At 39.1% G+C, this 22,468-nt stretch overlaps 1 long non-coding RNA gene across 1 annotated transcript; it reads right to left on the bottom strand.

Moving 5' to 3' along the window:
• Positions 1 to 8,497: 8,497 nt before the first annotated feature.
• On the bottom strand, positions 8,498 to 21,432 carry LOC129181814 (uncharacterized). Its single transcript, XR_008570503.1, has 4 exons — positions 21,315 to 21,432; positions 17,082 to 17,113; positions 9,921 to 9,966; positions 8,498 to 8,591 (listed from the first exon to the last, which is right to left on the bottom strand). It is a non-coding gene; the product is annotated as an uncharacterized LOC129181814 (long non-coding RNA).
• Positions 21,433 to 22,468: the final 1,036 nt, after the last annotated feature.

Below are 22,468 nucleotides of genomic sequence, written 5' to 3'. Positions count from 1 at the left end.
TGTACTTATGGAAAAGGTTTTTTGTTGTAACATTTAGCATTTTCAGAGCTGATGAGTTTGCTGGGTGCTCACCTTGCGCAGACATGAGGAGAAAAAGTTCCACCAGAACTTAGTAGGATTTTCTACAATAATTGGGAAAACAGACAAAAGTCCTGATGAGCATTTTTTTCCGATTCAAATTCACTTCTGGTGTGATTCTAATATTAATAGGACTGTGTATAAAGCGTCATGCAATATTAAGGGGAAAAAAAAAAACATTTTCATTCTGATTACTTTTTTTTAATATTGAATTTTTGGACTTTCAAATTGTGAAAATTCATGACCAAATATAACATTTTCAGAGCTGATGATGCCATCTGGCTGTTAGCATCTTTGCAGAGACATGCGAGGGACAGTCAGATGGGATAGAAGAGTCCCACCAGAACTTTTTACATGAACATTAATAGTGTAATCAACAATGGTTGTTTTTTTTTTATATATATTCATTTTAAGGTATGGAAATAAAAGTTCTGACCCTAACACCTCAACACACTTAAATTTAGGAGAAGTTTGTAAAAAAAAAAAAAATCATACAATCATATTTGTCACAAACATAATTCATGTTATTATTTATTTATGAATAATTTTAGAGCCTTAAACCCTACATGTTTGAATTCATATGTTTTTTAGGTCATGTTTTTGTTATAATACAGCAGTTTTAGCTGGCTGTTAGCATCATGTGTTGAGGCATGAGCGACTCAGTCAGAGGTCACAGAAGAAGCTTCTCATTTAGCTTCTCAAGAGTCGAATTTAGTCGAATCTTGTAAAAAAAACAAAAACAAACGGTGCACCATATGATTTGTTAAAAACTACAAACATTTTGGGGGATGATCATTTCTTTTAATTACAGTGTTTGTAATTAGAATAAAAAGGTTAAAAAATAGGCATAAATATGTTTGTTTTAATCAAATAAATGCTAAATAAGGCAGAATGTACCATGTAGTAAAGGCCAATGGTATTTTCAGCACAGCACGTGACAGCATAATGGTGAAAAATAGTCCCGTTCATGTAGCATAAACACTTTACTAGAAAATTCCAGTGTTTTAAAAATACAGTGTATTGATCTGGAGCTGCAGCTTAGCAGTTGTTTAACCGTTTATTTTCTGACAAATTAAACATTCCACGTGTGTACAGTCACACAGTCACACATTACGACCTCATTACCCAGAGGTAACAAGATAAAAACAGCATTAACGTGAATATATTAACTATAGTAATTCAGTGTGTTGTTCGCTGGTAAAGTCAAAACGGAGTGTGTCAGAAACGTTTACCACATTTCACTTTATTATATATTTCACAATTGTCGATGAAATAAAACCTTTGCTAAAAGCTTTGGGTGTTGTGCATTTATTCAGTAGTTCTTCAGTGGCAGTTTTTTTTTCCCCAACTCAAAAAGGTTAATTTCAGTCGAATTCGTTTTAGATGCAATTTTTATTTCAATAAATTGTACAAATATTGAATTTGTTTGCTTTGAATGTTCAGTTTAAACGAATTCAACTGGAGCTAAATGGAAGGATTTAAGGGACATAATAACAGTGCTGCGCAACGTGAACAAAAAGTGCAGTTAGACAACAACAAAAAAGAGGAGTTGTAGAAGAAGCAGGTGGAAATCAGCTGACATTTCATCAGCAGGTGGAGGAGGGCTCCCCTCCATCGTGACAACATTTAACACAGGACTGGCGAGGCACCAGACAATCCCAGTGTCCCTCTCGCCTGCAGAACACACACTTTGTCGTGTGTGCGGATGATGACGTGGAGATGGACCCACGGAGTCCGTGACCCAGACCAGACCCTCCTCTTCAACCCCCTCCTCCCCACTTGCACGGGTTGCGATCAATACGGTTCACCAAAGGTTTGTTTTTGCCAACCGTTTGCGTGGGTGGAATTTCACACAGCACGCAGGGGCGGATTAGGTCGCAATTAAAAAGCGAATAATTAGTCGTTTGGTGACATTTAAATCACTCAGCTCCTTTAAAAAAAAATCGGGGGGGTGACACAAGAGGAAGACCTCTGGCTGCGGGGGGAAAAACACACCGAGAACAGTTCGGTGGAAATAATACAAATAGGCAGAGAGATTGCCGCAGTGGATCATAAAATGATTCTGATTCAATAACAACCATTTTAAATTTATTTTATTTATTTATTTTTCCAATTTAAAACACGGAATAATTCCCGATTTAATCACATTTTGGCTGTGGATCATGAACTAAAAAGAGGTAACAAAATAGCAAATATGTTTATTTGGAAAATCTTCTTCAGTCAAATGTGATTAAAACATTGTATCATTTATGAAACACAAAATCTCGTATATCCAAAACGCGATCGTCGCAATGGATGCTGATGTAATATGAACGACAAAAATAGACCCTAAAAAAAATACCCCAAACATTTGTAAGGCAGATTTTGAGCAAGTTGAAAAAACGGATTTTTTTCAATAAAAACAAAACTATTCAACCAGGTTCTTTGTCATTTTTTTTAATGGAAAAAGGAGCACAGTATAGCATCGTGTAATATTACTTCCAATTCATACGTCAAGTGTACGTATTAATGTAACAATATTGATTATTGTGGTGTAGAAATGTATGGTTTCTAATATAAATTAGGTTATTAAAATATTTGATATAAGCTTACATCTTAGATTGTGCAGGTGCACCTAATGTTCAGGCTGTGGGTGCAGTTGACATTACACTGGACAGGCGTACAATTTCCTATAATTTCATATGTGCAACCAACCTACCATATTCCATTTAACTATAATAATATAATATAATATGATATGATATGTGATATGATATAATATAATGTGTAATAATAGTAATGTCCAACACCAGGTGCAAACTGTGCTGACAATGTGATAAATGTGCAAAAGTTTGACCTTTGACACATGCTTTAAGGCCACATGTGACTAAGGCAACCAGAATGATAGGAATCATCATCATGCAGAGGGTTAATTATGGGATAAGCTGCAGTTGCAAACAACAACAACAACTGGAGGACATCTTCAGCACTGATGAGACATGATTGTCCTGCATGTGACCTGATATTAACGTCTCTTAGCAGCCCTGTCAACATGCTAGACAAGTCACAGGGTAGGAAGTCTTTTCTTTTTTTCTTCAAATCTTTCCCTCTTTGTCTAATAAATGGACATAGGCCAGGCCCCTCCTTATATCACTGCCCACATTTGCACCTCTCCTTTTGTTTTGCAGGTGTCTCCAATTACCTGGTCATTTGTCTCTCATTTTGACTCACTTCTTCATAAACCCCCTGGCGCAACCTCCCACTCCCCTACCAACACCCCCCTGACAAAGATTGAAATAGTGAGCAAAGAGGCGACATTTCCTGCACTGCTGTCACATATATTGATTTCTATGAAGTGCACTGGCTGTGTCTGTCTGTGTGCTAGCTGGGTGGCATTTCATTAGAGCGCAGAAGAGGAGAGATAAGTGCCAAGGACCAGTGGAAATGTGCACAGACGCCGCCAGTGGAATAGTGTTGCTAAGAGACAAGAGATGCCGTCAAACTTCCATCACGGAGCTGACCTTATGCAAATGAGCTTGTGCCAAATGGGCTCTGTGAGAGACGACACCCACGGCCACAAATACCTGGACTTTTAGATTGGATTGCTGCACTGAATGTTGGCCTTTGGTTTTCTTGAGAGAAAACAGTGACTGCATAGCTCATTTTTTGTCTAATGCCATATTTTAAATAATGTTGGGTGTTTTATTTTTAACTTTATCTTGTCACCCCGACATTTCCTGTTTCCCATGACACAATTTTGAATAAAAGTAATAAACATGAAATGTTACTGGAGAGCTTCTTTCCTTTCTTCTTGGATGAAATGTCTCCTAACATATGGCAGTGAAGTCACCTTTTTCATTTATACCACCCAAAATAGTGTAAAAGGCTCTTTTCATTTACCAAGTATTTTTTTTAACCATTTTTTAAACTACCTTTAAACAAATTCATACAGTGGGACCTCCAAGGTGTTATGTTGTTTTAAGTAACCTTTTTAAGTGTCATACAAGTAGAAAAAGAAGTTAACCACTGTCATTTTAAAAATCAATAAGACTTAACTGTCTTAATAATGATATATAAACCTCACACAAATATAAAATGCAGTCAGCAACAAGTGTAACGTAAAACATTCACACTACCTCTGATCAAAAGTGACAAGCACGTGTCAGCTAGCCAGTGAGCGACTAATTAGCCCGCGGCTAGCGCCAGAAGCTAACATAGGGTGTTCGTGCTTGTCAAACAGCACAGACAGAGGAGAAAACCCCCCCAAAACAAATCAAATTAAAGTTGTTTGCAGACTAAATGTTGCTTAAGAGAGCCCTATCAAGCCAATGGGAATGGGACAAAAACAGGAAGTACAAAGCTAGAAAAGTAAATCCGCATGCAACGTTAATGCTTTTGATGCCAGTTGAAATGAAATCGACTGATGTGCTGATGTCACGTACAGAATGACGGTTGAAAATGGCAAAATGGGTGTGAACTTCACGGGCTTATTTTTCACAAAAATATTTTTGTTGTGCGACATTTGGCGCGTTCAAACATCAATGCACACGGTGGGAAACTTTTTTAAGCAATTGTAACAATGTTACGTTACGTTACAACATGATTCTCAACTGATCAAATTGGTCATGTTTGATAATTATGATGACAATTATGAACCCCCCTTATCTAAAATTCAGGTTTGTTTCCAAGAGAGCTGAGGCCACTAATTCGTTGCACTTTGAATCAGTGGGCTGCTCTGTGGTGCAAAAAAAAAAAAAAGGTATACGGAGTTACGGAATTACTCTCAAGACTTCATTTTTTTCTGTGCACTTGTTTGGTAGCTGATATGCATAATCTTGTCTTTTCTTCTATGCTAAAATCTATATCGATAAAGCATCCGCGTGACATTCGGCAACATGATTATTCACATGTGAGACATCAACACGGAGCAGCTTTCTTGACCTGCGTGTCATTTAACACAAGAATGATAATGATGCTTTGAGTGTGTGTGTAAGTACGGAGGGCGAGGGGGAGGTTAGTTACATGCGGGCTTACAAAGGCCAGAGAGGTTGCGACCTGCCAGAAAGGCCGTATCGGGTCCATCTGAAGAAGACGCTGATAATGGCCTCTTAAGACCAGCCAGGTTTGATCCCCTCACTGCCACGGAACCAAAGTCAATCAATAGAGTGCGAGTGGATCAGCGATATGAGGTTACTGTATGAGCCACCGGTGAGCAGCTAACAACAACAACATCAGCTAATTGTCAGGACGCTGGAGGGAAGGGTCAAAGAAAGACAAGGATGGGTCATATCATAGAAATCAATATGTTGCATGCACATGGGGTTATTGAGGAAAAAAGTGAGCAACATCAACTTAAAGGCACCAACATAAAAAAAGCAATTGCATTGAGAGTGGTCGTAGCTATGGTAGTCGAGGGAGGGGGTGAGATGAGGAAAGAGAGCTGCAGATATAGAGAGCCGTGTTCAAAGCCAACCTTGTCAATAGTACTCACAGTGGGCTAGGAGAGTGTAATAGCACTTGGCTGATTCTACATTGATATCATATAATCCAGTGTGCCCCGTTTCACTATCATATTTATCTAACCTGCTGGGGGACAGGCTAAGGGGGACGGCGTCCCCGCTGCTAGGAGCAGACACATTACACAGCGCCTCGTGTATTCTTATTGATTACTCCCACCCCGCGGCCCTGGGACCATAATTTAACTCAGCAGGCACTGCACTTAATAGTGGAATTCAAACATCCCATCTACACTTGAAGAGACAAAAACAATTGACACTTTAAAAATGTGCAGGGCCTCTCTAAATGGGATCTGAGGGGAATGGATCATTTCATGTTCAGTGCTTTTTCTTTTTTTTTTTTCCTGGGATTTGTGTTCTCTCTTGCTTCATTCTTGTGCCTGTGGAGTCAATGCATGATGCAACAATACTAACAAGACAACATGAGAGGAAGTTGTTCACTGTAAGGGCAGATCGGCATTTGTCATTTCTGCTAAATCTACAAGTTAAAGCAATGGAGCTACAATTAAAATACAGAAAAAAAAATCATTTGGACTCACTTAAAATGCACAGAGTGGGCGGAGTCACCGCAGGAAGGGCGGTCTTGAGAATGGAATAAATACAGCAACATGCACAACTATCATTGTAAAAAATCACATCATCATGCACATTAAGTTCATTAAGTTAAAGCAAAGCAAAGCAAGACAGCAAAAAGCAAAAATCACACAATGGTAACATTGAAATACTTGGAAGTTCAGCATTTCAACCCACATAATTGTAGTACAACTTAAACAAATACATTACGTTAGTAGTTTATGCACATATATAAAGATATATCTGTATAATATCATTTTACTTTCAATGGCTGGCTGACAGTAATCACATGGCTCCTCTGCATTATAGTCATGCGTGTGGCTTAACATGTAACTGAAGACACTCTATAAAAGATGAGTTTGGACAAGAATTAGAAGTAAACCTTTAAAAAAAAAATACTTGAACCACTGTATTTTCTGCAGCAAACTTGAGCATCCAAAATCTCAGCAAGCCCCCAAAAAATGCTGTCACAAAGAACAAAGATTTTCACAAAAACAATCAAGTGTGGTCTAATTTCATAGAAATTTAGCATATTATAAAAATGTCTCATTTCTACCAATTAAAGCGCATGTTTTGTACAAAATAATACTTATTTCTCAAGGGAGAAGGCTCTTTGAAATAATTTCTTGGCATCCCTAAAAAGTAAGAGCATGAAACATATTTTCTCAACAAACAGAAGAGAGGATAAACAACACAGTTAAATGATCATGGACAGGTAAACACACTGTTGTGCACAGTCACATTTGTGGGGGAAAAAAATAACTATTCAACTTTCAAAGTGGGATATGTTGAATGGGGTACTGATCAAACCTGAACAGTCTGAAGAGGAAGACTCTGGCGTCTTATTGCTGCGTCTTTCTCCAGCTAAAAGGAGCATCATCCAGGATTAATATGCATCAATTAACTGGACTCTGTTTCCTTTAATGAGAGGGAAAGGATTTGATGTTAATGCTGTTGATCTCACAGAGGCTTCAATCCACCTAATTAACTTTATTTCTGCAGGACACTAAATAAAAGGATATTTATCACTGCTGTGGATCGGACTTTTAGATATTCTGGTAATTATCTTACGGAGAAGGATATTCATTTTTTCCTAACATGTAATGATGAAAAAAAGCACGAGCATTTAGGTACAATGTGGCAGCCCTCACTGTTGCACACACACATACAGGCGCTGCAGCGTCCGTGGAGGCCAGACTCTAGAGATCCATCCATCTCAATCTGAGGCTGGAGCTGACACCTTACAAAGAGGTACAATTAATAAGGGCATTTTCCAGCGGTGAGTAACAATAGAGTCCTAATGCAGAGACACCAACCTTGGGAGGCCCGCACAGGAGAAAAAGTGTGTGTGTGTTTATGGGAAGGGGGAAGGGCAAGGCACACTGCTTCAAAATTGGATGTCTTCTGGATGTCTTCAGAGCAGCCTATTAAAAGTGAAGCAGCATAAGAAATGATAAAATAGGTAGGCTATCGATAATGACCAAAAATAACATTTCTTATATTCTAAATTGCATCAGGAGTTTATGCAAGATACAAATATGTTAACGCATCAATTAATTGCAAATTAATTTGTCTTTGTGCATCTTGTGATGCAACATTCTGAATAGCAAGCCTGTTCTCACAGTAAATTGCCAGTGCACACATATTGCACTGTAATCAGTGTCATTTTTTGTGGGATCACGTTCCCTTTTCAGCTTTTATGAAGCATTCAGGCCATATTAAATATATGAAAAAAAGACAGGAGGATATGTTTTTTTAAATTACATATCATGAGCATTTTTGTGTTAAATGTTATGGGATATTTCAAAAATAATGAACACTAACATTTTGGTTCTTAATATATAATGCTTATACATTATATACAGTATGATTATTTATTACTTATATATATATCATATTTAATACTAACAATATTTTATTACTTTTAATTGTTAATGAATAAATTACATAAATAAAAACACCTGATTCGTAAACCTTAATGTGATTTGTTCTTTATTTTGTAAACTATATATATATACACATATATATGTATATACATACTGTATATACACATACAGTATACACACACATATATATGTATACACTGTATATAATTTTTATTTTAAATATTTCCAAATTCATTCATGTTAATGTCCCAATAACTGCTGTTAATTGTATTGTGCAGTGTTAATTAGTCACCAGCACAAAAAGCCAGCAGGCCTGCTGCACAGTGTGTGTATATGTGAGATATCAAATACAGGACACCGATGACGGCGCTCCCATCAAAGTGTCCTATTAGTGCAGGTTGAGAGCAGCATTGTGCTTCACAGGCGAGAGGGCGGAGACGCCGCCGCGTTGACATTTACAGCAAACCAGGGGTTGTTTGTGGTCACTGGACTGAAGACAAATGCTGAACCCAAAAGGTCAAAGGTTGTGGGCTACATTTCATCCACAGTGGAGGTCCCTCTGTTGGAAAAGACAAACAGATAAAGGAGGCGAGGTGTGACGAGCCCCTGCTGTCGTGGAAATCAATCCAATGGAATGAAGAGAAAAATGAATGAAGGAGAAAAAGATGAAGTGCCTTGCATGGTGGGAGTGTATTCTACGTCTGTTCTAGTTCTTATTCCGAGTCAAGAGTCCTCCACGGTGAGCCTTTTCTATTTTCCTGCTCGTTCCGTGGGGAAAGGATGAGCTTGGTTATGGATTAACGCTGTGATCAATAACAAGATAGGAGCCCGACTCTCTAAGCTGAGGAAAATTAATTCGAAATGCAGTCAAACTCTTATCGACCCCCGAGGCAGGGGGGCGGGTGGCTTTCTTTGCAGGTAGCTGATAATCCACCAATATTGTGATGAGCAGCTAATCTCTCATTTTAAATATGACCTCCACGGCGCATAATAAAAGTTAAGACTGACCGCCTATTTGTTGGTCGCATGGCAGTTTCTAATCAGCCGAGAGATTGTCTCATCTATTCATCTGCTTGCAGCGCTAAGCTTCCTCTCAGAGCCCCAGTCAATTAATTGACTTTAATAACTTGATGGGTTGTTGCTCTAAACCTTGAAAAACACCGGCTGGACTTTAGTGTGATATTTGCATAACATCGTCACTCAGTTATTATATTTGTAATGTAATAAATACAAATAATGGGGATTGACAACTTTAGAAGAGCTCGCTAGTACAAGTTTATGCAGCGACGATGAATATCATTATGTCTGGCTTATTAAAGGGTTGGACATTTACTTTTATAAATTCAGAAATATCCTCAAACTCACTTGAGATTTAATCGACCTTCACAGGTAAGTTTAAATTGAGTTGTTCACTGTCATTGTCAAAGATGTGGAATTTATTCGCCTGCACCTTTTACACAGAATGCAGCAAAGAGGGATATTTAGTGTAACTGTGCCCTTTCACACATTAGCACACTGCTATCAGACAATTCCATTTGGTGTGACGTAAAAAAATATTGTTTGTTCGACAGTGATAATTGTGTTCAACACAACAGGATGGGAAATGTGAGTGTCCGTTCCTGGCATTGTGAAATACCCTGACACACAGCTGTATTCCGGTTTTGATACTACCTCGGAAGACGGAAAAATGCCAGGTCATGCAAAAAAGTAGAGAAATGCACACAACATTGCTATCTATCAAACAAAAGCCATGCCTGGCTTTTTCTCTGTGTGAACAGCACAGACACAAAATGAAAGGGGATGAAGTGACCTGGCAATTTTACATCTTGGGAGGTAGTATCAGAGCCAGCAAATGACACACTTTCTGGATTCAGAAGTAGTATCAAACCTGGAACAGAGGCGGGATGGATGGATTTCTCACTGCCTGGCGTTTTCTGTGTGAACAGAATAGATACAGAATTAGGGAGGGGACAAAGTCAACCTGGCAATTTTCCACCATCAGAGGTAGTATCACAGCTGTCAACCAGCCAATTTTGGATCCTGGATTCTAAGGTAGTATCAGAGCTATAACAGAGGCTGGAAGCCACCTATGTGAAAGCAATACGGGAACCGGAGTGTGAAGTTCAAAATCCAAGACTCACTTTTCCCGACCTGTAGTGTTGAAAACAACTGTCTCTGTCCAAAAAGTATTTCATATGTCACATCAGATGCTGACGTCTTCTCATAATTATTAATTACAATTTACGGTGTTGCATTGTGGAAGCAGTTACGACAATGGCATGCCTTGCTGTGTAAAATGCACTGATGTGCAGTTATTCCTCTGATGCACTCATTTTTCAGGATCTGTGTGAAAGAAGCTGTTGTTTCTCCTAAAATTCTCTCATTTCATTCTACAGGAGTCCTAATGAGATTATAATTTTATGTCAATCCACAGGATGGATGCATCTCATCAGCACATCACCTAAACACATTCTTGCCTTAATTATTCCCTACTGAGTCCCGCTACCTCCACGCTGTCAATCACCCTTTGGGATCAACCAATCAGCGTGTCTGCCCTCATCAGCAGGCACCACTTGGGATGGTCACCTCCAGCACACGCCCACCTTCATCAGTGGGGAGTAGCAGTGTTGCATCAAAAGCAAACAAAGCAGGTTAATTGGTGATCAACACAGTGGGACTTTAATGAGGCCCGGTTGCCCACGGCCAGGCCCGGTTCAGCGTACAGAACTTTCCCTGGCTTTCTTTGATCGCGTTTGCTTGTTGCGCTGCTGGGACTTGTCTGTCATTGTTGCTTGTAATTACCTTAGTGCCAAATGGCAGCCATGAAAGATAGGTGTCTGTAATTAATAACATTTCCATAAATTTGAATCGCTAACCAGTCTCATTAGCCGCACGTCTTTTGTCTCGCCTCAGGTTCTTGTGTCATCTTTTTCCAACTCTAACTATACAGAATAATCTTACTCAGGGCAAGGGACTTACTTGATGTGCACCATATTTCCCCGTAATCCGCTTTTATTGTAAACGCAGCACATAGGCCTACTGTACTATAGCTGAGCGGTCAACATGAAGGAAATGCTTATTGTTGATTGACAAAAGTCTTTTCAATTAGTTCTTAGTTTCTTCAAGAACATCTTTCATGGTGTGTAATCAGGATGATACTGAGGAACACAAAATGTTGGCACTTTTTGGTTTGGACCGTAGTCAGCTTGGCAGTAAGAGTGGCATGGTGTGTTCACTTGACAACAAAAAAAGAACAATTACAGAGAGGGGAGTCTCTTAAGGAAAACACTCCTTGTTTTGATGCCTTTTGATATGTGAGGAAGACTTTTATTGTGAAATATACAGTACACTATGAAATTATAACAATCTAGATGTTTCAAATGATCCACTCATTGACAATATTAATAATTCAACATCCCATTACAGAAAAGTGACTATGATGCAGCCAGCTTTCCATCAGCATTGTAATCTTTGTGTGTTTACCTGCACAAGCAAAAACGAGGCTTTTTCTCAATTATAGCAGGGCAGGTCAGATGCAGGGAAGCGAGTCTTTGTTGCTTTGTGCCACAGCTCTATAATCTGCTGGAGAACAGCCTATCATTAGAGCGTGCGGCGCAGTAATAGACTGACATGGATGCTATGGGGAGCAATTGATTCCACACATCAATCAGGAGGCAAACTCATCGGAGCGATCGCGGAGAAGTGGCTTGTTTGTGCTGGACGTCACCACAACAGCGTGGAAAACAGCCTCGCAAACAGGCGCAGCTGGATAGAGGAGGGAGGCAGTTAGCCATCAGGAGGAACTCATTAGCACGCTCCTCCACCTCATGCATTGTTTTTGATACAAGCACAACATTGGTACTGGCGGTGCTTCCATCGGAACTGAAATAGACTAATGTTTAGTTAGCCTTTTAATCAATAATGTCACTGCTAAATACTTTGAGATGGAAGTACATAGGATTACATTTAGAGTCTATTTTCATGCACATTCAATTTCAGTGAGAGCCAAGAGCGGCATCAAAAATGGTCAAGGATTGATCAAAGAAAATGTAACAATATGTTTATTATTGTGGCAGCAGATTGATGACTGTGTTATACTGTGTGATGTTTTACCCTTTCATCTAACTACATAAGGTGGCCAAAATAAACAACAACAGCTCTCAGTATGATGCAGTGCAGTTCTTAAACCACCGCAGGCCATAATATTACACATATTATTAGATTAATACAGTAAAACTTTTAAAGTCAAACATCCCCGGGATTTTTAAATTTGGAATTTGAGCAAAATCAGCTTCAACGAAGATGTTAATAAGAGAAGAATACAGCAGATTCCTGCTTTTCGCAGGGGTTTATACTCTGCAAATAATGGAGACACCCAAAAAAGTGTCTATATTTGACACATGGCTTGCCTATGCTCTTTTAAACTGTCCTGCTCGCTTGAGGTTGACATTCTCCAATTTTGGATCAACATTTGCAATAAGAGTGACTTTTAATTATTCAATTACATTCAGCCTCAGAACCCTCCCCACCTCTCTTCAATATGCCTCACACACTTATTGAACACATTTTAATGCCTTTCACTGCAACTATGGTGCGTTCAAGGACTGCCGAAAAGTGAAAAATGTCTACATTTGACGAAAAAAACATTAGCAGTGTAGCGTAAAGACATAAAAATTGCGTTTTTTTTTTTTTTTTTTAAAAACAGTGGTACACGTATGCTGTACATTTGACCTGTATTATTTATTATTACCCTTAGGGTGAATACGATGTGCTTTCTGTGGAATAAAACGGCCTATTTTTGAAAATACTAATAACAATTTCACCAAAAATCGGCAAATTTGCGGGGCTGTTAATGCTGAATCGCAAATGTGTGGGGATCCACTTCATACAAAAGAAGTTACATTAAGTAAGCAGGACCACTTTTCAATTTGTTAGAAGTTACACTATAGATCGCTTCTTTTTACACTTGTATGACAGGTAAGAACGTTAAAATGTCACTCACATCATTGTCTGTACTGGTAAAGGTTTTATAATGGTGGCAGCTTGACCCTGGTATGTGGATCATTTCTATTTTCATTATTTCCTATGGCAGGTGCTCCTCAAGTGGACGTGTGCCCCCTGCTGCCTTGGCAAGGCTGGAATAGCGACATGAATTGATTGTGTCAACTTCCAAAGTCAACCACATGCAGAAGAGGATATGCAAAAAGTTTTTAAAAAATGGGGGGACTCGCGAAAACGACAGGAAGCATAGTCCAGTGAAAAAAAAGCAAATCCCTACAAATCTGCGATTGACCATTGTTCCAAAATGAATTATGCCAACTTAATGTCAATCAACTGATTTCTGTTACACTACATTCTTGTTCCTGTTTGAGGTTTCTTTCTTTAATGCATGAGGAGCGTGGTGTTAGACCTGCTCCCCATGCCTTGAAATAACTTAACCATCAAATAAATAACTCGACTTTGATAAACTCAAACCAGATCTTAGATGGGTCTGCATTATGGCACAAGGCTATGGCATGTTGTGCTCCAAAGGGGGGTTCTTGTCTTGCTAAAGTGCAACTGGCAGGGCTTGGGAAGCCAACTGCCATGTCTCTAACACCTAATCCCATTTTTGTAGTATTTTTATCTGCAGAATCTGTAGCTCCAAGTATAGTCCTTCCCGACTGAGCTGTTTTCCTTCCTATTACAATATCTGTGTAAAGCCGTTATTTACAGCTCTTGCTTTGGTTCTCATATTGTGAATGAAGCAGCCAGTGCAAGTACATGGAATTCTACATTTCACTGGAACTCCTTCTTGGGTCTTAAATCAATTAACAAACCCAGCAGCATCCCTTTCTTCCTCATCTCTGGGCCGCGTCTTTATCTGTGGACATCTGTGCTGGTCGGAATTAAAGACGCAGCTGGATGCAAGAATATATCTCTCCGGCTAAAAGGGAAGGGTCCCACCTGATTAAGAAGGGCAGGGGAAAGACTTTGGCAGGCCAATGGGAGGGGTCAAGGATAGACCAGCCTGCTCCGACCCCCCCCACTCGCCACCACTATTTTTTTCCGACGACAGCACCACCCCCGGGTCAAAGTTGAGCCAGACTTTTCATGAACACAGTGCTTTAACGTCAAACATAAGATTAAAGCGGCGCTGTGGCATCTTGGAGGGACCAAATGAAAATATCAAGCGCTAAGCCCCCCCCTGTGAAAAGCCAGGGGATGGGTATCTCATATTAGAGAGGAAGCCTAGTTAGCAGAGGTGGCCTGCTGCTTTCCACACTCTCAGTGCTGGTCAAAAGGCCAGGCTGGCTTTGGAATTGCTTTATTGCTCCAATATATTACAGTAGAGGCCCACAGAAGCAGCTTATTAAGGAGGCAGAGAAGAGATGCCCTCCTGACTCGCCTCGAACACCCCGGAAACTTCCATATAGCTCTAAATAAAATCCTTTATTCTGTATTATGTTCCCTAAAAGTCAACTCAATTGCTTTTTTTTTTAAACACAAACATTTACTTTGACAGTGAAAGAAATATTCACAACTATTTTAATGGCTTTATCGTGAGGGAGTCACATCAATCGGGGGAAAAAAAATACATTTCAACCAAGGACAATTAAATCTGAATATTACCAGAATGAAGTTTTATAATATGGGGAAAAAGTGGTGATATGTTAGTAAATATCAAATATAATATTAGGCTAATATTATAAGAACAGTAAATATTACAAGAATTAAATCGCATTATAAAAAGAAGAAATAATATTACAAGAAGTCTAAATATCATGAGATTTAGTCGTACATTTACGTGGTTCCAGTAACAATGTAAGAAATAAGTCGCACTGTTATGAGAATGTAGTTATATATCTACAAGAAGCTTAAATAACACAGAATGAAAATCATAATTTTATGTGCATGAGTTGGAATTTCATTAAATTAAAGTCCATGAAAAAAGTTGTAGGATCTCAGGATTTTATGCCAAAGTCGGAATGTTACAGTTGGAATTTTAGGAGAACGAAGCCACGCTTTTTTGTAACGACTAAGAATATTACAATAACACAGTTGTAATTTTACAAGAACAATGTTGGATTATTATAAGGAAAAAAGCCATGTAATATGACAAGAATAGAATGAATAATTATTTTCTCATAGTCGACTCTTTTCTTGTAAAATTGTAACTTTATTCTTGTAATTTATAACTTGATTCTTACAACTTTTTCCACATACTTTTCACCACACTTGCATGGATCCATTTTTTTCCCCAAACAGCCAAATTGTGACCTTTGGCAGGTGTGTTTCGGTGTGGCGTGCTGTTTTATCAGAGAGAGAAGCCATTTTGTTGCACACAAATGAGTTGTTTTCTTCGCTCGTCGTGGTGCAGCAACACAAACTGGTGCTTCAGCTCTTTAAGTGGCTTGGAAGGATGAAAGAGGCTTATCGGCCTCTCGCTTCCTCAAGCACATAATCAGCTGAAGAGAGCAAACTCTATCTATCTATCTATCTATCTATCTATCTATCTATCTATCTATCTTACTGGCTTGCTGGTTTGTGATCACATTAGTTATTTTCAAGTTTAGCAAAGAGGCTAAAATATAGAGAACTTGTCACAAATATAACTGGAAGAAGTCACAGCGAGTTATTTTTCTATTGACAAAATGTGGCAAACATCTCTCTCACGACTACTTTTTCCCTTTTTTAGTTGAACAAAATAGATAAATAAAGGCTTAGAAATATTTTTCTATATGCCTATTTTTCCCAGCCCTGCATGGCAGTATTTCTCATCATAAATTATAGTAAGACATGAGCTGATCTGGAAGGCTTTTCTCTAATCCCTCCCCTGGAAAGGGGTCTTTACTGGAAGGCGAGTTTGTGATGGACCGGCCCAGTCGCACAATGTTGTGTTGGGCTACAGCATTCATGCTTAAGCCAACTTATCAACTACATTCAAAGCACATCCATTGAGCTGCGCGAGGAGACTTTTTGCAGATCTATTAGGAATACTCTTATCTGTATTTAGCATATGCTGCATTTGTGTGTGTGTGTGTGTGTGTGTGTGTGTGTGTGTGTGTGTCAGCACTGGCAGCTTTGGACGGATTTACACTCAAAACACCTCAAGCTATTCTTGAGCGGAAACTACTGATAACATTGGCAAACTTGCGCAGACAAGCAGGTCGCACATAAAGATAAATCCATTTGACAAACTGTCATATCATTTTATTTATTTACAGTCATTCTGTGGCTTTTCTTATTTCCTGTTTCAAAATAACTGCATTTTGAAAATAGTGAGTGTTTTTTTTTTGTGCTACGTAACACCTAAAGGTCACACCTATTTTGGTTGAATTCGCATTATATTTGTGTATATATTTGCAAGTTGGTTCAAAATTTAGCAGTAAAAGATCAAGTGTGAAGGAAATGTCGCAAGTTAGAAAGAACTTTTTTATTTTCTCTACAATGGAGTCACGGATAATCCAAGCGTGAAGCCTTTCAGTGGGAAGTCCTGCAAGACAAAACCGCTGCGGCTGCAGAAAGTCTGCTCATAAAAGCCTTATTTGCACACTAGACTAATTAGGCTGAGACAAGCTTATATTTGCTTTTAACTACCATGTAATTAAAGCACAAATTTCATCAACGCACTAAACTCATTTGGGGATTTTTTTTCTTTACATTTTAATGATTAAAGATTACATTTTTATGCCAGAAAAAGAGAAGATAATTACTCTCCATTTTTACCATTTTACAGACATGATTGGATGTTTTTCTGTTATATTTGTCGTTTTAGTTTTGCAAAGCTAACATTTTAATTTCCAACCTTTTTTTTTTTTTTTTTTTCTTCCTCGAGGCTCTCTGTGTAACACTTTCTTCCCCTCTCTTTTCTTTCTTTGAGGCGCTTGAGAGGAGGAGCGCTCACTTTCTTAATGCTGCATTCACAGCTCAGAACTGAGAGTCCAAAAGCAGCAGTGTCCTCTCATACCTGTTGAGAACACTTTCATCCTTAATGGGCTTGTTAGCCACATTGTTAACAGAGTGCTGTTCAGGCCAACATCAGAGATAATAATAATTGTTTACTTACTTCACCGAAATGCTCCCAGTGGTGGCACAATTCTGCAAGAAGAAGGGGGTAAATATAATCCACATTACTACAAAGACAAAAAAAAAGAACGCGTATAATATTTATTTCAAAGCTCAGAAATATCTTGTCATCTTATTATCACATCCACGTCACCATTTTCTATATGTTTTTTAAATAATACAAATATATATAAGGCATTTATTATTATTATTTTATTCCATTTTTCCCCATCCTCCAGCCGGTGGCCTACCACCACATTAGTGGATAATGGGATCCCGAAAATGGAAGCTAACTCATTGGAATTAAATTTAGCAGCTCGTGCGCAGAGGTAATAAGCTGTCAGTTATAAGATGAAGATTTGTATTTAGATATATGATAGCAGGGAGAGAAAAAAATGAATAGGTAGACTAAATGAAACTGCTTTACAACTAAATGACTTATTTGGAGGCAAGAGAATCACCGTGATGACAATGATGATTGCAGATAATATTCTCCCCATGGAGGTGAAGATAGCAAATATGAAATAATGATGCAACAGTGGCCCCGCAGTGAGTTATTTGCAGAAATGTTTTTGATAGAGGCGACAGCACGTTGAGGTGTTGTCAAACTTTGTAATTATTACAATCTAATTAATTCAAAAAGAAGATGTCACTCCATGATGTGCTGATGAAAAGCAGCAAAGTGTCGTCTGTGTTCTTATGCCACTACATGCCATCATCGTGCACAATTAAATGAGAAAAAGTTTGGAGTCAGCTGTCACAGCCACTCCACGTACGGTACAGTTAAGGTGGGGAAGTGGAGTATCCATTTCAAACTGAAATTTTCATCACAGCAGCATTTCTATTTTTAAAAGGCTGAGCTGATGAAAGCGGCTCTAACGTTATACACCCAAGATTGGAGGTGGAGTGAAGGAAGCTGGATTTCAATTGATTAGCTAGCCATGCATGATGAAAGTTTCTCTCCCCACCCTCCTCCCACAGGTGACACCATAGACTTTCAAAGAAAACCTGCTAGCATGCCGGGATACTGCGAAAGTGCCAGAAAGCACTTGAGAGAATTAGAACATACACGCTTACACACACACACACACACACACACACACATTCAAAGTAACCATATATGACAGTCACTGTCTTATTATTGTCTTATTTGCTGTCTGATTCCACACTAAGTAATTTGTCTCTCGTGTGATGTGTCGTTTTGGAATTTACAAGTGACATGATGGCTGAGAATTGCTATCGAGCCGTTTCATTAGGGACACCTGCGCCAAGAATGGATCAAAAATGACTTTACAAAGAAAATGCTCAGCGTGCCGTATTAATCTAACAATGTTTATTACTGAACATCACCCTGACACGTTTTTCTCACATACGTCCACTCTTATGCCACTAAACAAGATGCACAATAGAGGGATCTCTCATGATGACTCTCTGACGGTGTCTGTCAAAACTGAGCATTATTATCTTTCTAAAGGTAACTTTCTTGTATTGCATCTTATGAGCTCAAGGGTGCGAGCAAGCCGTTTGAGACTTTCCATTTTATTAGGCACATCTGCACCAACAGCAGCACAAAACGTACAAGGTATTAAAAAAAATAATAAATGTGTCCACTCATATGTAGCTAAACAAGGTAAACAAATTAGAAGGCTTGTATTGGATCTCATTAGATCAGGGACGTCCAAAGTGTGGCGCGGGGGCCGTTTGCGGGCCTCAGATGTTTTTTCATTTATTTATTTATTTATGTACATCGGCCCCCACGTGTTCTAAAAATACAGTTAAACACATCAGAACATTATCAAGGAGCGTAAGGCCCACACTGATTTAAAAAAAAAAAAAGTTTGCATTTTTTTATTTTACTTGACATCCAACTAATACTAATATTTCCTTTGTCACATATAAAACTGAAATTTGGGCTGTTTAACTGCTGAGTACACCTGAATACATTTTTTTTTTAAATAGGTTAATAATTATCATCCTTCAGTTTGTCTGCATGCATCTCTCAATGCACTGGACTGTACAGTACCCACGTTTTAGTTTTCCTGTGAGACTTATACAGCATGATGTGCAATATAGAATGGCAGGCATCCCTGTCAGCGGCTGTATAGGCTTGTAGAGCGATGCTATAGATACGTGCTTTCATGTGAGCAGCGTGGTGTAAACAAGCAAAGAAAAGTGTATTAAAAATGCAGCTCATGTCAGATGCCTGTCAAATCATTAAAAAGAAGAGGGGGGCCTTATCAGGCGCTGGGGATCAGCAATAGTGGTGGGCACATCACTGAGATGAGCCATGGGGGGAGGTTGGTAGATGGGGGGCAACTTGAGGGTCTTTTGTGAATTTATAGAGCGAGAGATAAAAATCAGCTTCATATTTCTCCACCAAATGGGCTGATGAAAGCAGCCCGAGACAGAGAATTACACGGCAAGAGTTTGGTCACCGGACCCAACGGCTTTATAAGGCAGGGAATTGAAAAGGTAATGAGAAAAGCAGTGCTGCAGGTTGGCTCTGTTTAATAAGTCATCATGCCTCTATCTATTGTTAGAGACACACATACACGCACACGCGCGCACACACACGCACAATTCTTGTCTTTTCTCTTCAACTCTGCTGCTTACAAAGCAAAGGTGTTTTAGGGCCATAATGAAAGCCAAGACGCAGCATCGTAGCAATATAATGTGAATATTGTCAAATAACGCCAATGCAGTATTTTTTTGTGTGTCAAAAACTCTGAATTTTATGAGGATTAAGTCGTAACTTCAGTGACTGAGTGTTAAAATTCCCACAACTCGGCAACATCCTCAAGAGTCACTCATGTGTTTATGATTAGCATATCATGGCTATGTTCTCATAAAACCACTATTTCATGGAATACTTGGGAATAATATTTTCCCGTATTTTAGTCCTTATTTTATATTTTGTAAAAATGCAATTTTAAATGACTACTTTTTTCTTATGCTATCATGACGTTATACCATCGTTTCTCCACCCTTTTTTTAACCCATTTTTTCTGTAAAATTGTGACTTATTACTTGTAATACTCCAATTTTGAAAAATGTATTTTTTAAATGTACTTTTTTGTAAAAACTAGCAGGCATACAGTATAAAGTCAGGCTAGTGGCACTTTTAATGTGATAAAAAAGTACATGAAAGAAATTCTAAACATATGTACCCCAAAAGCACAAACCAAGCTAGGTGTGGTTTAGTGCACGCCTCGCATGCACACCATGTTTATAAACATGTTATATGCAGAGTGACGTAAACTTTGCTGTCCGCCACAACATGAAGACGCTTGCATGTTTTCCCTCCTTTTGTAAAACTGCTTCATCTCGTACCTCATCAAACAAATTTTCGCTGTCCTAGTGATCTCTTTATTCTTCCCACAAATGATCTGTCTCCAAGTAAACTCGGCACATATGTAGAAAAAAAAAAAAAGGAGCCTGAAGGAAAATGAATTTAAATATGAAGCCAATGATGAATGGCTCAACTGCTTTACTGGCATGAAATAACTAACGACACTTGACATACATTTGATGAAAGGGAGAGTAAAAGTAAAAAAAAAAAAAAAGAAGAAAGAACTACTTTTTTTTAACATTTTTTTATACAGTTTGTGTAATTACAGTCCGACACATATAATAGTCCATATTTCCCATTTTGACAGCTTACTTGACAGAGGCATCTTTTGTCTCTTTATCATCGCCTCTGGGTAGGCATGAAAACAACACGATTACAGCATTCAAACCGGAACAGGCTGTTTGTTGTACAGTTGTACACTTCCATCACGCTACAAGAGCAGTTTCTGTCTCACACGACAGCCCTGTCACACACTCTGATCGTCTCACAGTCCGTCCGTCGCAGGGATTTCTGGAGCACGCAGGAGTTTTTAACATGGAAATTGCCTTTGAACCCCCCAGCGGCGCAGGTCGCCACATCTTTGGGCAAAGCTCCTGCTGATGCTGACAAGCTAAATCATCGAGCAATTCCTTATAATGTGGCCTGATTATTATCCTACTTAGCCTCCTAAATTTAAACCTGGAAGAATTTCTGCTCCCTATGTGGAAAGACACTGATTGGTTCCATTTTTGGCCGTCTGGCTTTCAAATGCCAAGCCACGAATATCACACATTAGCGCACCGGTGTTTTACTCCATTTCCAATCTTTTCTTTTGGCTAATTATTTGATTAGATGAATTTTTAAATAAATTAAATAAGAAAGAATATTTCAAAAATCAAATCCTACCTGTGAAGATTTGCTGATTTCACCAGAGAGCCCAATAAACTAAAAATAAAATACTTAGTGCCTTAAACTGAACAAGTGGACACTGAGTGGGACACTTGATACAAACCACAGCTTTAAGACTGTAAGCGCAAAGTGTGTTCAGCAACTTCAGGGGAAAAAGGGGGAAATCTGTCAGCGTCCAATCTGGGATGTCTTTATTTGACACGGAACGCTTTTTGTTAGCTTTCTCCAGGCTGTTCGGCCCCGCTGGTGTCCCTTTCACCCCTAAAAGGCAGCTGGGCCGTGACCCCGCGCTGCCGGGCCCTCAAAGCTGCGGCTCCTTTCAGCCAAGGGGGGGCGCAACACAACCCCAGCCCCCCGCTTCCCTCCTACTGGCGACATCCTATTCAGGCGCGAGATAACTTTATTCATCTTGTGCATCATTGTATCCTCGTGAATGTGGCGACTATGCGGACACTCGAGGGCATTCAGCTAAGGACAGAAGGGGAGGTGTTATGTCTTAATTTCTACTTTTGACAGCTACTGACGAAATCTACTAAAAACCTCTGGGTTATCTACAATGTCAGCATGTCAGGACTTAAATGAGCTATTTCTGGACATGCTCTGCTATAGATGATGACCAAAAACTGCAGAATCCATTTCAGCTTTAGCTAGATAAAATTCATAGTCTTGCTTGACTGTTCAGTCAGTTTTTACCCAGACTAGATTTCTGGCGAAGGCAGCTAGCAGAGACTTTCCAGCTTATTTTCACCTGCCTAACACCAAAAACAGCGCCCGGACCACCCTGCTGTTCTCTCATCATTCATATTCAAGCCAGGGCCTCTTGACAAGTCTGCTGATCTCACTCAATGTTTTGTGATTCGGACAATACGTTTTTCAGTGTGTGGGCAAAAAAACGCTGAGGCCATCACACTTCTTGAACGTTGTGTGGCACTGCTTCGACTTGTCTGTGGATTCCCCCGAAAAGGGCTTAAGATGCGTTGCAACAGAAAAGCAAAACTAAACTTTTGCTGTTTTTTCCCGGTTAGAACTCGCGAGGTACTGTCAAAAATGTAAAACAATGCAAAACCCAGAGACATTTCTCAAACTGGAGCCCTAAAATGGCGCTGAAATAAATGCTTAGAGCACAACAACCGTATCCGTTATTTTTTCTC

This window comes from Dunckerocampus dactyliophorus, chromosome 5, assembly GCF_027744805.1.
Source record: "Dunckerocampus dactyliophorus isolate RoL2022-P2 chromosome 5, RoL_Ddac_1.1, whole genome shotgun sequence".
NCBI classification, from domain to species: domain Eukaryota; kingdom Metazoa; phylum Chordata; class Actinopteri; order Syngnathiformes; family Syngnathidae; genus Dunckerocampus; species Dunckerocampus dactyliophorus.
The sequence above is the reverse complement of the archived record's forward strand: the minus strand, read 5'-3'. Positions and strand labels throughout refer to the sequence as shown.